Raw genomic sequence first — 14021 nt, 5'->3', positions numbered from 1 at the left:
GATTCTGCACTCAAAAAATTAAAAATGTTCAAGTGCTACAACACTTAACTGATCAATTCTGTAAGTCTATGACGATCTGTAGAGGTGAACATTAATGTTGGAAGAGCACAGTGATACAATATTTCTAACCTCAGTCTTTCAAAAAAGATTTAAACACACATACACACACACACACAAATATAAACATATATGCTTTTGCAGTTCCTTCTGTATGCCTTAAAAACAAACAAACAAAAACTTGTTTCCATTCAAGATCATCTCTGTCATTTTTAAGGCTATAAATACTCTGTTTTCCTTTGTGGAAGCTGACAGTTAGTGACACTCACATGACTCCAGGAACTTAAGCTTTACAATAAAAAGTCGAAAGAAAAACTACCTGTTACTGTAAACTACTGTGGCAGACGGTAGCTTTATGTGCAGTGTCTCTGTCTTAAGCTACTTTTTCCTGGAACCAGCACAACTTGGAAAGCTAGCTGCAGAGAACATATTGCCAGAGTAACACTGGATATTTGTATATACACCCACGTTCAAACATGCATGCATATGCTACATACGTTTATGAAGCCAGAAATTACAGCCTATTTAGAAAAACGTTGATTTCCAATAGGAAATGTCTTCTCTGCTCTTGTACAGACAGCAATATCCACTCAATTACAGTAGAGCCAAATTTAGATTAATTGGTTTTGGTTTCATATTTTCCTTACTGGGAACAACTTTCTGATAAAAGCTCATGACCTTGATGGCCCGCTCTTGTAACCACTCATGCCCAAGAGCAGCTTTACTTCTTTCACTGACTTGAGAGTTTGCAGTGCAGAGTGTAAATAAATGACTGTATCTGCATAGATTTCAGTGGATTTATCCTGATTTACACCAGCTCACTGGCTCAGCATGATTCCAGTTCTCCCTCACAAACTCCACTTTTATACTCGGTATCACTCCAGTGGAGTAATTCCGAATTTGTATCGGCAAACATGAGAAGAGATCCAAATTATCTAATATGGTCAGAGGGAGAGAGAGAGAGAGCGCGCAAAAACATTTTCAAAAATTCCAAGTTTAAACTTTCACAAAATGATACTGTTTATTCAAGCAAACTTATGCAATTCCTTTCTGGGCCATCCAAAATGTTATTTTCTAATGTTAGTGTGTGTGCATCTTATAAGTCCACAAAGGGAAAAGAAAATATTAATCTAAAACGGTACTGCCTAATATCTTGAATACATAATTCAGCCAATATGCATTTTGGCAGCTCAGCTTTAAGTTTGAAACAAAAGAAATCTGCACAAAAGACAATAAATCTGCATTACACATAGAACTAAAATGATCCAATGGATTTATAGATGTTTACAAGTTTGCAGCATGCAGCTGCAGTTTGCAGCGTCCACCAGAAATTCAATATTCACAGCACAAAACATCATAAACATATGTTTGTAACTACAAAAGGGCCTTTTTATGTGGGGATCATTGTTAAAATTGTCTTCAGAACATAAACCTTAAGTTGTAAATGCTACTCCCCATTTATTCTCAAAAACATAACAAATGAGGAAAGAAAAGCAGAGATATGTTTGTAATTGAAAATGTTTCTCAGGAAATGATCTGTACAGGAACATCATTCTCATTCCATTAACTGCTGACTCCAAGCCAACCATTTGTAAAAGTAAATAAATACGCAAACTGGCTGACAACGATGTGCCTCCCTTTAATGTTACTGTGTTAGTACCCAGTCTCTAAAAAAGAATCTATTTTCTTTTCTCATTTCTCCATTAAACCAAACATGGCACACATGCAAAAGAACGATAAAAATACTGTACACACCAAAAAAGGGAGAAATGCTACAATATGATTTTCATGTATGCAGTACAAATTAAATGCTCATTACCTTGAACTTTCTTGAAAGTCCAAAGCTGCTCAGAAGTACCTCAGTGCTTAGTTTGTTGTACCTGGCGCTCTTTTTCTTCTTTCCAATAAATTGGAAAAACTCCCTCAATAGATTGATAAATCCCTAGTCTTAGTAGGCAAAAAAAACTCAACCAAAAAAAAAAGAAATAAAAACAATTCTTTTAAAGTGTACACGTGATTTTCTTAGCCACATCATAAGTGGCCTCATTAAACCTTACATGCTTTCACATTTCATTTGGAATGAAGGCCTTTTTTCAGAATTTTCCTGTAGTTTCTAAGAGGTAACAAGTGGTGTGGTATCAAGCTAAAGTAGATACCGGTCATTCCATTCATTCCTTCAACACATTCTCTCAACACATCTTTTAAAATACATAAGCAATATCTGGAGATGTTTTGTAAAGCCAGTCACCCTAAAGAAGTACTTTAAATACCATTGAAAAAAACCCACTAGGCTGCATTAGGAACAAAGGCAGACAGGAGTCCAAACTACTCTGATTTTCCCCCGACTGAAGAACCAACTATGCATATACGAAATCTTACGACCGTTCCAGGTCCTTATCAGAACTGGTTGTGGTGAGTCTGATGGCAGCCTGAAACTCCTGTAACAGACTCAAATGCCTTGGTAGGGTCCTTGTGCAGAAGATATCTGCAAGTTGTTAACTGGTCTGCACATGGTATCCCTACATGCAAATTATTTTATTGCGGCAAAGCCTTTGACAGCTAAGAGTTCCAATTTATTGAGATGCCACACATCTCAGAACCACACAGGATGCTCAGGGTTACATGGAGACAGAAAGGAGAGCATTTTTATCCTCCACACCAAAAGCAGGAAGCTTGTATTTCTTGAGGAAGGAATCTACGGCTAGCAAGATGTCAAAGAGAGTCAGACAGACGAGCTGGCGCAGTCCTGATCCCCAACCAAGGGGAGGCAGTGGATTGTCTTACACGTTCACCCACTGACTACTATAGTTTGTTTCCAAATACTGTGGAGTGGAGAGGCTGATTTTACAGGACTGACTTTTGCCTCACGTTCTCTGAATTACCAACCAGCTACTAGTAGCTCTTCCAATATCAACAAGAGGCGCTCATGCAGAAAAGACAAAACCAACTATCTGTTCCAAGAAGTCTTTCCCAGCTCGACAAGTTCTAGCTTTTCCTAAGGGAAAAGCCCAAAATAGTTCTTAGGAACGTAAGGGCATACTAGTAGCGAGTCGAGGATTTCCTGAATTTCTTTGTCATTTCTTCTTGTGTATATAAGCCTTTTTTTTTTTTTGAAGGAGAAAAAATTAAGTGCCAGACTCATTGCATCTCAAAAAATCTAGATGATTTCTTCTTGGAGGAGTTAGAAAAATGACTACATTCATTGGGAAGCTAACATTTCCTTTCAAAGATAGAGCATTGTTTTATGTATCACATGGGGCCACAGTTTTCTAACTGCAGCTCTTAGAGCTGCTTCTCTTTTATAAGAACATCTGGGGGGCTTCAAGGAATGACTTTGTCACAAAGGATTAAAAGCTTTCTCATAAGTGGCCAGGTATTTTTACAGTCCAGGGAGAGAAAAAAAGAAAAACCTTAAATTTCTTCTGAGAAATCTTCACGCTTCAGGTTCTTTCTTCGGTATCAAAGTCAACTAAGACAAAGTTTGAGGGTGACACCAAAGTTGGACAAGTAGCAAACACAAGGAAGACAGGATAAGAGTGACCCAAAGAGATTAAAACAATGGCTGCAAAAATGTAGATTTATGACTTATGTGCATAACTGAATGTGATTGGGTGGCAGCCCTCCTGCTCTTCTTACCCAGCTGTCCATACTGAAGGGTCATTTCAGGGATGAAGAGGCATATGTTATGGCTGTGGCAAACCCTGACTCCAGGACAGCCCTTTGAGGGCTTTGATCAGCTTGTATAAAGCACAGTATGGTGTGATCAGTAATATGGCTGTAGTACCCTCCTAAAATGCACTTACACAAAAATGTAAGAAGATGATGCAAGACAGTGCTTTGGTAGCACAGGACAAATTATGTTTGGCTTAGCAAAGTAGAGTTAGTTCTCAAATTGCACAGGAAATAAATCAACACTTTCTAGTCTAGCTTTTCAACCCCCTTAATCAGAATTAATTCTTTTAGCCTCAACATCCCACCAATGTCAGAAAATAGCATTATCTCCATCCTACAGAGAGTAGAAAGTGATGCACTTCTGGATTAAGGGATACATTTACACATCTTATCTCTGGAGACACAAATTGCACTTGTAAAAGGGAAGCTAGGTACTTAAAAATATAGCCTTAACCTATGATGTTATAGGAAGCCTGAAGTAGAATGGACAGTAGTAGCCATACCTCTCGATTCCCAAACCCATGTCAGAGCGATGAGGTCACCCTTCCTTTCATAAAATCAGCAGTAGTGATTTTTATCCAGCCCTGTGCATTGTCCTTCAAGGGCACTGCCTGGTACTCTACTGTGCACTTCTGATCTTGCTCATTTCCCTATAAAACTCAAATAGCTGCTCCAACTTCCAAATGCCCTGTCTCAGAAAAATTACCTGACTGAACTGTTCATCTGATTTTGGTGTTCACATGCTTCTTAATTAGGAAACAAGTGGCAAGCACTATAAGCACCAGCATTGTAAGCCTAATCGCACAACTCTGAATTGCACATGCATTGCGCTCTTCTTTCCAAGAATCGCAAGCAAGCAGTAAGTTCAGGGCAGCATTTGCTACCATCTGTCAAACACTGTCAGACAAGGGAAACACCTCTGTGTAACACTCCTACCTGTTAAATGCGTTCCATGGGTTCTTGTCATTATCAAATTATCAAATTCAGCATCCAAAACACTGCTATCAAGAGTAGCTGCAGCACAGGTTTTCCCACTTTGGAAGTGAACACACCAAAAATTGCTATTCACATATCCAAGTAAATAACCTTCAATAGCCTTTTTTTTTTTTTTTAAACAACACTAACATTTAGAGTTTCTCAGAAACAATCTGCAACCTGCAGTTCTTGATGGCATAACTGATTTTAATATTCCTATTAAGGAATGTTTAATAAAACAGAAATAATGTAATACTAAACATGAATATTAAACTCGCTTACTGCATGATTCACAACCAATTTGAAAATTCCTATCTGAAGAGTGCTTCTGACCACAAATGACAATTTTCCCTAGGTGGAAATTCAAATGGTAAAAATCACTGTTTTCACATCGGATCTAGTATTACTTAGGGACTGAATCTGTACTAAACTGAAGTTAAAAGAATCACATATTCATCTGAAATAGCCCCAGAACAAAACTCTTAATTAAATCTCACTGATATTGCAGAAATATTTTCATGGAACAGCATTGTAATGAACAAACTATAGTATTATTTTCCTCTGTTATCCAGGAAAAGCAAAGTCTGAGAACAGCAGGAAGAAAATAAACTCTCATTCTTCAAAATATTGGAAAACAAAAATAACCATCTCTGACAAAAAAAAAAAAAAAAAGGCAGAAAGTCATACTCCTAAGAGTGTTACTCACAGAAATCAAGGAGAAAAGCAATTGAATGAGAAGGGTCTAGTCTCCTACCTTTAGGGCAAAATGCTCCACAGCCCATTGTACGGTCGCCAGGCTACCTTCATAGTGTATCTCAGGGGGAACTGTAGTCTTTAAGGTGTTCCAAGCCCCCTGCTCTGCAGGCCCCTTTGCTGCTGCTCTTCTCAGAAGCTGTATTAGCTTTCGAGACTGTTTTCCGACAGAATGGTTCAAGCACATCACAACTCTCAGCTCAGAGCATCGCTTCAGAACAAGTGACTGACTGCCTATATAATTTAATATGATGCCACATGAGACTCATAGACCATCTGCAAAAGAAACTAAATCTGCTTTTTGCTGCTTGGTAAGTTGCATTCTGAAAGCTGGGATACAGTTTTGACTGTGTACTTTTGTTATCTGTCATATAACTGAATGAAAGGCTCAAATGGCATGTATAAAGCACATGTTTTTACCAATCTCCTAGTCCATTTCTGCTGTAGATAACTTGTATTTTTCCCCCTCACAGCTGACAAAGTCACCATTCACCTTAGAGAACAGGGGAGGTCTGGGCACAGACATGACAATATTGGAAATGAACCCTTGAAGCCTGTTGCCAGAATTGAGACGCATGTGTAATGCGATCTGATTCAGGTCCTGATCACTGTACTTCTTTCTCTATAAATACTTCCCCCACTAAAACAATTAGCAAAATTCACATGAAAAAAGGATTAAGCTCTAAAGCAGACAAAAACATATACAAAACTAAGAAGCAGAGGAAAGGACAGACATAAGCCATCAAAAGAGTAATAAACCACTGGTAAGAGATGAACTAGTCTTATGGGCTGTGGGCCCTTCCAGAGAGAGAGAGAGAAATGAAAAGACAGTCTAGAGCAATTACTTACTCAGGATAAAAATCAAATTGCTATGAAGTTTCCTACAAAAAAAACTTTTCAAAAGCAATAAAATGTTTAAGTGTCTGTTTCAACTTGGAGCAGAATGAGGGAAATGACAAATCCCTGGCTCACTCCTAAGTGGAGGAAAATGGTTACCTCTCTTGTTTCCAGTTGAGCTTCGTTTAAAATATCAGTGCCAAAAGGCAAGCACGGAGAACTGAGATGTATTTCTTATTTAGGGTTATTCAGCTGTGCTACATGGCATTCCTCCTCCAGGTTTTGTTTCAGATGTGAACCCTTGCAAAAAAGTCTCTGTGTTTTCATCACTGTTCTGAAATCACATTCTCCGTCAGTTCTGGAGTCTCTGATCACACTGATCTAGAGTTACTGGGTCACTCTAGAAGCAGTTTTCCCCTGCCAATAGCGTTATGCTACATTGTATTTGCACGCAGTAATGGGCCTCCCCGGTCTGACTCCTAGAGCACCACTGCTTTCTGGCACTGGGAAACTGGAATGTTGAATTGCTGAATAACAGTATTCAATTATAGGACAAAACTGAGCTGGAAGTTCTTTATCAAGCCTACCTTTTCGTAATTTCTGAATAGAATAATAAGTGTCCCAGGTATCTCCAAAGTAGAATTGCCCTAATGAAATAAGTACAGCTAAAAGACTACCAGTTTCCACTTGGGACACTAAGGAGGATGCTGAAGATGTTTATATCTGTCCTATGAAAATTCACAATCTGAAGACACAGCAACCTGCATCATCTACTAAATCTACTATATAAGTGATTCCTTTCATATCAGTTTTTCACATGCACAAAACCAGCTATTCTCCAAAAATAGTGAATTAAAGTTGTCTTTTTTTATAATGATTTTTCATACCTACAGTAGTGCCTAAACGACAACGTCCATGTAAACTGTTTATACCCCGTGTGAACTGGGTGTAGTTATAGTACAGTAAGAAAGTTTTAAGTTAGCTAAAGCACAGCTGCTTTCTCGAAGGGCATAACACAGTAAGAAGTTGACAGTACGCAGTCTGAAGAGCATAGTCTGGGGACGGGAACATCAAGCAGAAGAATTTCTAAACATACTCTGTGCAATCCATTTCCATTTCTCACAAGCATAAATTCAAGTGGGACTTTATTTCCAATTCCTGTAATCTAACAACAACAACTACAAAATTGTCATTGAAAAAGCCCAAGTGCCTCCCCCTTTCCTCAGCAGAAATCACTGCAGGGAAAAACGGCATATTGGTAAGATGCTTCGGGCCTAGCATTTCCCAGACTGTTCCTAAAGGTTCCAACCCCGCAGTTTTCAGCTTTGTAAAAACACAAGTATAGCCAGGGAGGAGTGAAGTCTTTTTCAAGTGGTTTTGGCCATCAATACAGGAAACAATTCAAAGGCAACATGACACTGATAGCTTAATTTGTGAAAATGGATAAATACCATATCTGCCACATAGCACGTTAACCCATGTAACAAATAAATAAATAAATAGCACTGCAATGCTTGGTTAAAAGGTTTTGGTTCACAGAGGAGGAAATTTAATTAAAGCATGTAATGTCAATTACTGTCATTTGTAATTGTATTTTGCCTCCTTAGAAATAATACAGATGCAGGTTTCTAAAGTTACCTGCATGCTTGATGCAAATGGGATAAAATTATCTAGGTTCTGAGAAAATCCAGATAGTAGTAGGAAAAAAAAATGCATTTTTACCTAACCTCATTCATGGATCTTCTTCAAAGTGTCGATTACATGAGGACTGACATGGTTCCAATTTAAACATACAAGCCAACAATCCAGATCTAGAACAAGACTTTCATTTTGAAAAAATTGTGTTAAGTCATCAGAAAGGGAGCAACAGCCTAACTCTCAGCTACTGTAAAAACGGGCACAGTCTTATTGAAGTCAACAGAGAAGCACTGATTGATAACAGAAGAGAATTTGGGTTACTGTTTATACTGATTGATTTTAACAGGAAAATTACAGGGTCACGTCCTTAATACTTCTGCCTCCTTCACTCTGCTCTGTGCAAAATGGACAGAGACCTATGAGCTATGCAGAAGACAAATACCTTACCACCACATTAGCAAACACTGCCAAATCTCTTCTCACTCCTTTTCCTCCTCCGCCACACACAATGCACTGCTGTATCAGCATCCACTTCCATTTCTATACATACTGCTTTTCAGTGGGTAAAGCTCAGTGCTGCACAGAAGAATCCTACCCATATCATATCCTATTGGAAGTCTGGAAACAGCACCAGAAAAGATGCATGAAACATACTGTCAGCGAAACAAAAGTCAGATTTATCTCTACCCTGCAAACTGTCCTCTGAGCAACCACTATTAGCAGAAGAAAATCTGCTGGAAAGACCTCCAAGCCATTTTCCTTCAAGTACCACCACTTCTAAATATGGCAACCATGCCGCCTTTGAAAATCATACTTTCCTCAACAGTGTAACATTACAGTGAAATGGTGATTAGAATCATAGCAAAGAGCTAACAAAAGAGAGAGGAAATCAATCACATGCTTTCTTATTTCTCTAAGTGATACACAAAAATTGTGTCTATCAGGTTCCCCCAGGCAATTTAACAAGTATGCAGAACATAAAATGATGCAAATTCATTACAAAAAGTCTAAATCTAATCTACCTGAATTTAAAATGCCAGGAATTATGTAAATGGAAGATGAGAAGACAGAACTCACGTTATACATAAGCAGAAGAGTCATCCAAACTGGATGTCTCATAAAAGGCTAGGTTACCATGAAAATACAGGTCAGATCTCTGGCAGTGCCAAATTCCATCACCATAGAATTGCAGTAAGGGAAAAGGTGTCTTCAAACTATCTTCCTGCCTTCCCCTATCCTCATAAGGTTGACAGAAGTCTGACATCTTTCTGAAAAAGTGGTTTCAGGGGTCTGAGTGACACTATTTGTTCACTGAAGGACTCAGAGGTTCATTACACCTTCTGAAGTTCACCTCTTCAACTCTTTGAAAAGTTCTCTGCTTTTCACAGTCCACCTACATGAGAACACATATCATATTCCACTTTTTGCATCCTAGGTCAAGATTTCACCATGCTGAGGAAATCCTCCGCTGTTTCAACAGATCTGGTTTAAAGCCCCTCTACATCATTTTCACAACCAGCACAAAGACCTAAGAAATAGCCAGGAAGTTGCCTTAGAACAAACAATGCACTGGCTATTGACAGGTTCACTTCAATATTTAAATGTGAAGACTTAATTGTGACTTTCAAAAGCACCTCCTATTGGCTAAATGTGGCTTTCCTGGAAATCATTTTAAAAAAAAGATTTTAATCCTTATGCTTACACCAAGGCTTATGTAAACTTAGCCCGCTGACTCCCTGCCCCCCACAACACTTATCAGGAATCTTAACGGGGGCTAACCACCAGAAGTGAACTCCAAAACACTCCAAAACAGACTGTGTAATGCAAAGGGAGGGGGCAAATATCAGGGTTATATTTTCAGATATGCAGATTATCAAATTGTGTCCCTCCCAAAAGGCATAGGGGAATGTTGGCAAATGTCATTCAAAAGGGGCAATTCCAGCTCGACCTAAGTGGCAATCACAAAAAATTACTGTTGGCAAAAATAAAATACAATTGACATGACACAGTTCACCTATATTATCGCTGACAAATTGCTCAAAATATGCTGACAAGATCCCTGAAGCTTACATCTCCCCCAGGATGTTGTTGTTGTTGTTATTTGTAGTGCGCCTTGCAAGTCCAGGTGTTATTAGATATAGGCAAGCCCCTAACTTTTTTACTAAACATACAGGAGAAAGAGTATAACATTATGGCTGTAAATATATACGCTTATTGATGCCTTACATCATAAACAAAACTTTAATGCAAACATATGCACACAAAAATTAGATTACTTGGAATGCTCAATAATACCACCTCTCTCTCCTAATGAGTAACTTCCATTCCCTGTTATTAAATCAGGCCAGTTTTTAACTCAGGTCTAAAACTTTCACCCAGAGCCATACTTGTTAAATGCTGACTTGAGACATATTTAACTGAATGCTGCAATTATTCTCCTTCTCATTTTCTGAGTAAGTTACAGTGGTTCTGAATCTAAACTACTGAAAATAGAGAAATGAAATTAAAGTCACCAGAGTTACAGTATGCAGATCAGATCTAAATCCTAACTCTCTTGTGGCACAAAAATATTACTCAGCAGGAGTACAGGGAGCCGAATTGGTTACTGAATAGTTTGCTAAGTGCTATGATCTTGTTTCCCAAGTGAAAAACTACTGTGTACTGATTTACAACAAGGTCCAAAATCGACTCAACATTTGTGCCAGAGTAAGAAGAAAAAAAAACAAACCCTCTTGATTCACAGACCTGCACATTAACAAGCCCCTCTTTTCTTGTTACTCCATCACTGCCTTCCATTTAAGTCTTCATGTTACTTGAGTTGGACTTCCTTCAGGTCTGGGTCCTATTCACAAAATTGCATTAATATACCAGTTCCAACTTGTGCTCTCTTTTTCCAGAATATTGCCAAGCTGGCAATATGGTTCCTGAGAGACTACTTTCCCTGACTTGCAGTAAGCTATTTACTGACACACCACTGTTCCCACGTGGTTTTGCACCTAAAGCAGAGAACTGGATAGCAGTTCCATATGTTGGGAGTTGTTACACTCTGGAAAATTGTATTACTTTGGGTAAATAAAAAGCTAACAGCAGCAGGAAAAAAAATCATTAAAATGTAGCCAAATTTGTTTCATCCTGCCTCCATCAGCAAATTTGGTCTATGACCTCTGCTTATGAGTCATGAAAGCACTTTAAAACTTGCATTGATTTATATTTTCAGGATAGGAAGTTCAGGGCTTACATTTCTATTCCCCAACCATACATTATTTTTCTCCATACACAATTTCTTGATAATTATCTATGAACTAAAATACATAGGCATCTTTTTTTTCTGCTTTGTGGTGCATATTAACCAAAGCCATTCATCTCAATAACCAGTCTCTGTGCTCTTGGCAGATTTTAGCAGAAGTGTAGGTTATTCCTGGAAGCATTACTAGGTAGATGCTCTCATCATAGTTTTAGTCATGGAAACAGGCTTCTACCAAGACAGGCATTGTTTGTGAAAAAGAAAATTCTCAGAATTGTCTATCAGAAACAAGAGGTGCTAAGACACACCACTTTAAAAATAAAAATACCTAATTTTTACCTATTGCTAGCCATCAGTAGACCTCAGCACGTTCTACACTGCAACTATTGCTTGTTAGATCTTAGAGCTCCGGCCTCACTGAGAATGCGCTCTCTGCGCCCACAACACCTCTGCAGCAGGGCTTCACTTCTTGAGTCCTGCATTTATAAACAAATAAGCAACAAGTCAAAATACCACATAGCCACTACCAAAACAAAGATCTCTTCCATCACATGCACACAGACTATTTCTGATTCCACTTTCAATAACCTAACTTTCAATTAGTTTTTCAGGTAAAACAGTCAGTACATACACCACTGCTTTGCTGCTGTCCTTCTTAGCAGAACCAGTGACTAACTCCCACTGAGGCAAATCCAAATCAAGCAGGATTATTTATGGACTTCTGCAGGCCTTTACAGAATCACACGAAAGCTGCAGGGGGCTGGACTGCCTTTTTCCAAGAGCCTACAGCACTTCTATTGCGTGGACACACTGTGGAACGGAGAGAGAACAAAGTCACTCTGCAACCCACTGCGTAAACAAAATACTTACTCTACATATTTGCAATCTGAATTTTAATCCAGAAATGTTAGTGCCACCGTTCAAAGCCCACGGTCCATTCAAGGAGCAATCCAACAGTCAGTAACTGGGTGACCTAACACTTCACTGTGTGGTCTTATAAGGCTCCTACTTGAATTCACAGTCTGTTTTGAAGAAAGCTAGCCAGATCTCAACCCAGTTTTACAACTCTCCTGCAAAACGTTACATTTGTGAACTAGTTAGTTAATCCTATTTTTTTTCTGATTCATCTTCAAATATAAATGGGGATCTGAAAGCTCATGTTTTTCTTCAAATATGTCCATTTTCGTGCTACAAAGCATGTCAGGCAAATTCTGTCCTTTGTTACACTTGTGCAGCCCAATTGCAATTCAGTTAACAAGGCTGCTGTAATAGCCAGTATGGTGCCCAAATTCTTTTTCCATAGCTGAGGTTGCTCTGTAGTGTGAACAGGAAGAAAGTAAAACCTGACATTTGTCACTGAAGTAAGCATCTATTGGCCCCGGGTACAAATGAAGATCAACAAATCTCTGCTGCTAAAGAGCTACAGTGGTACCTTAAGCCTCATAGTACCGCTTTGATATAGATACTGCTTTCTGTATAAGAAAACAGACAAAAAAAGAGAAATTGCCTGCAGCCTCATAACAAAGCTGATGCAAGCTGGTCACCTCTGAACCCTCCAGCCACCCACCACCTTGCCCATCTGTCCCCTCAGGCCTCATCGTTGTCTCCTTTCCACTCTCATGCTGCTGCCTCCTCCCCACCTGTGCTTTCGCCCTTCTCTACCCTACCACTGGGCCAAAGCTGCTATGCCCAACAGACCTTGATTTCCAGATCCTGCAGAGAGCAGACCCAGAAGTCACACATCAGAAAACAGTGCCCCATGCTGGCAATTCAGTCTGTCATATGAGCAACTGGAGTTAGAACACAGGTCTTAAAATGATAAAAAAAAAAAAGCACTATTACCTCTCTCTTTGCCCCACTTTAGTATGCCCCTTAAATTGACTGCTTGAACCTTCTGCCTTTAGAAGCCTGTTTCCTCTTCGAAAGGAGAAAGTGTTAACTGCTGACTTTACGTTAGTAACTCCCTAGATTGGGTAGTAAACTCCGCACAGTCTCCAACCTCCTGTGATTCCTGTAAGACACAGATACTTTTTCCTCACAATTTAAGTCTTTAGAAAAAAACAGAGATATAATCTGTGCTTCTAGAAAACAGTGCTGTCAGAATTAAGATCAAAAGCACTGCATGGGCAAAAGGCTCACTGTAATAAAAGGAAGATGTTGCCATTAACAGTCACAGGAATCTACCATCTTGTTTTCAGCCACATGTTAGCTAACTAATCCATTCTGATGAACAAACGGGAGATTTTCAGTTTCTGGGCCCGCACATGGTAAACTTGTTGGTTTATAATTATGATTCTCTTTGCTTTGTCAGCACAGGGGAAGAGGACAGGCGAGGGAGGCTGCACTCGACCACAGGAGCACCTGCATGCAAATGCAGTGATACCAGCTTAGGGGCTCTGAGGGGAACCATTTGCTGTAAGTAAATGCAGTTTGACAGCAGCTCCTAATAAGAGGAAGGAAATGAGCGAGAGAAAGAAAAGTGATAGGAAACAAAAGGACTTTAAAAAACAGGGCTTTATTGCTTTCATTTGTAGCATTCTCTCTTTGTTCTGTTTCAGCGCTAAGCCTTCCAATTGCAGATACCGCACAAAAGAGATACCTGTCTAAAAAAGTTTATTTCAATCTGGAACTGTCTCGCAAGATGCTTCACAGACTCTGCAGTCCATTATTACGAGTAACAATAGACTACCTCTAATTAATTTGGCACAGCCTTTGCCTCTGATACCAATCAAATCAATATTAATGGGGAGTTTGCGCTCTCTCATTACAGCACAAAATAGGTACCAATCTTCTCATGAAGATTTTTGGACCATAAACTGTTTGAGGTCAGTGTAGTTGGCTTCTT

The 14021-nt window shown here is 39.1% G+C and overlaps 1 protein-coding gene across 3 annotated transcripts in view; it reads right to left on the bottom strand.

Moving 5' to 3' along the window:
• PARVA (parvin alpha) overlaps positions 1–14021 on the bottom strand; it is a 68716-nt gene that overhangs the window by 30066 nt on the left and 24629 nt on the right. The gene's annotated exons all lie outside the window — the stretch shown is intronic.

Source organism: Struthio camelus, chromosome 5 (genome assembly GCF_040807025.1).
Source record: "Struthio camelus isolate bStrCam1 chromosome 5, bStrCam1.hap1, whole genome shotgun sequence".
Lineage (NCBI taxonomy): Eukaryota > Metazoa > Chordata > Aves > Struthioniformes > Struthionidae > Struthio > Struthio camelus.
Note: the sequence above shows the minus strand (reverse complement) of the source record. Positions and strands in the feature narration are given on the sequence as shown.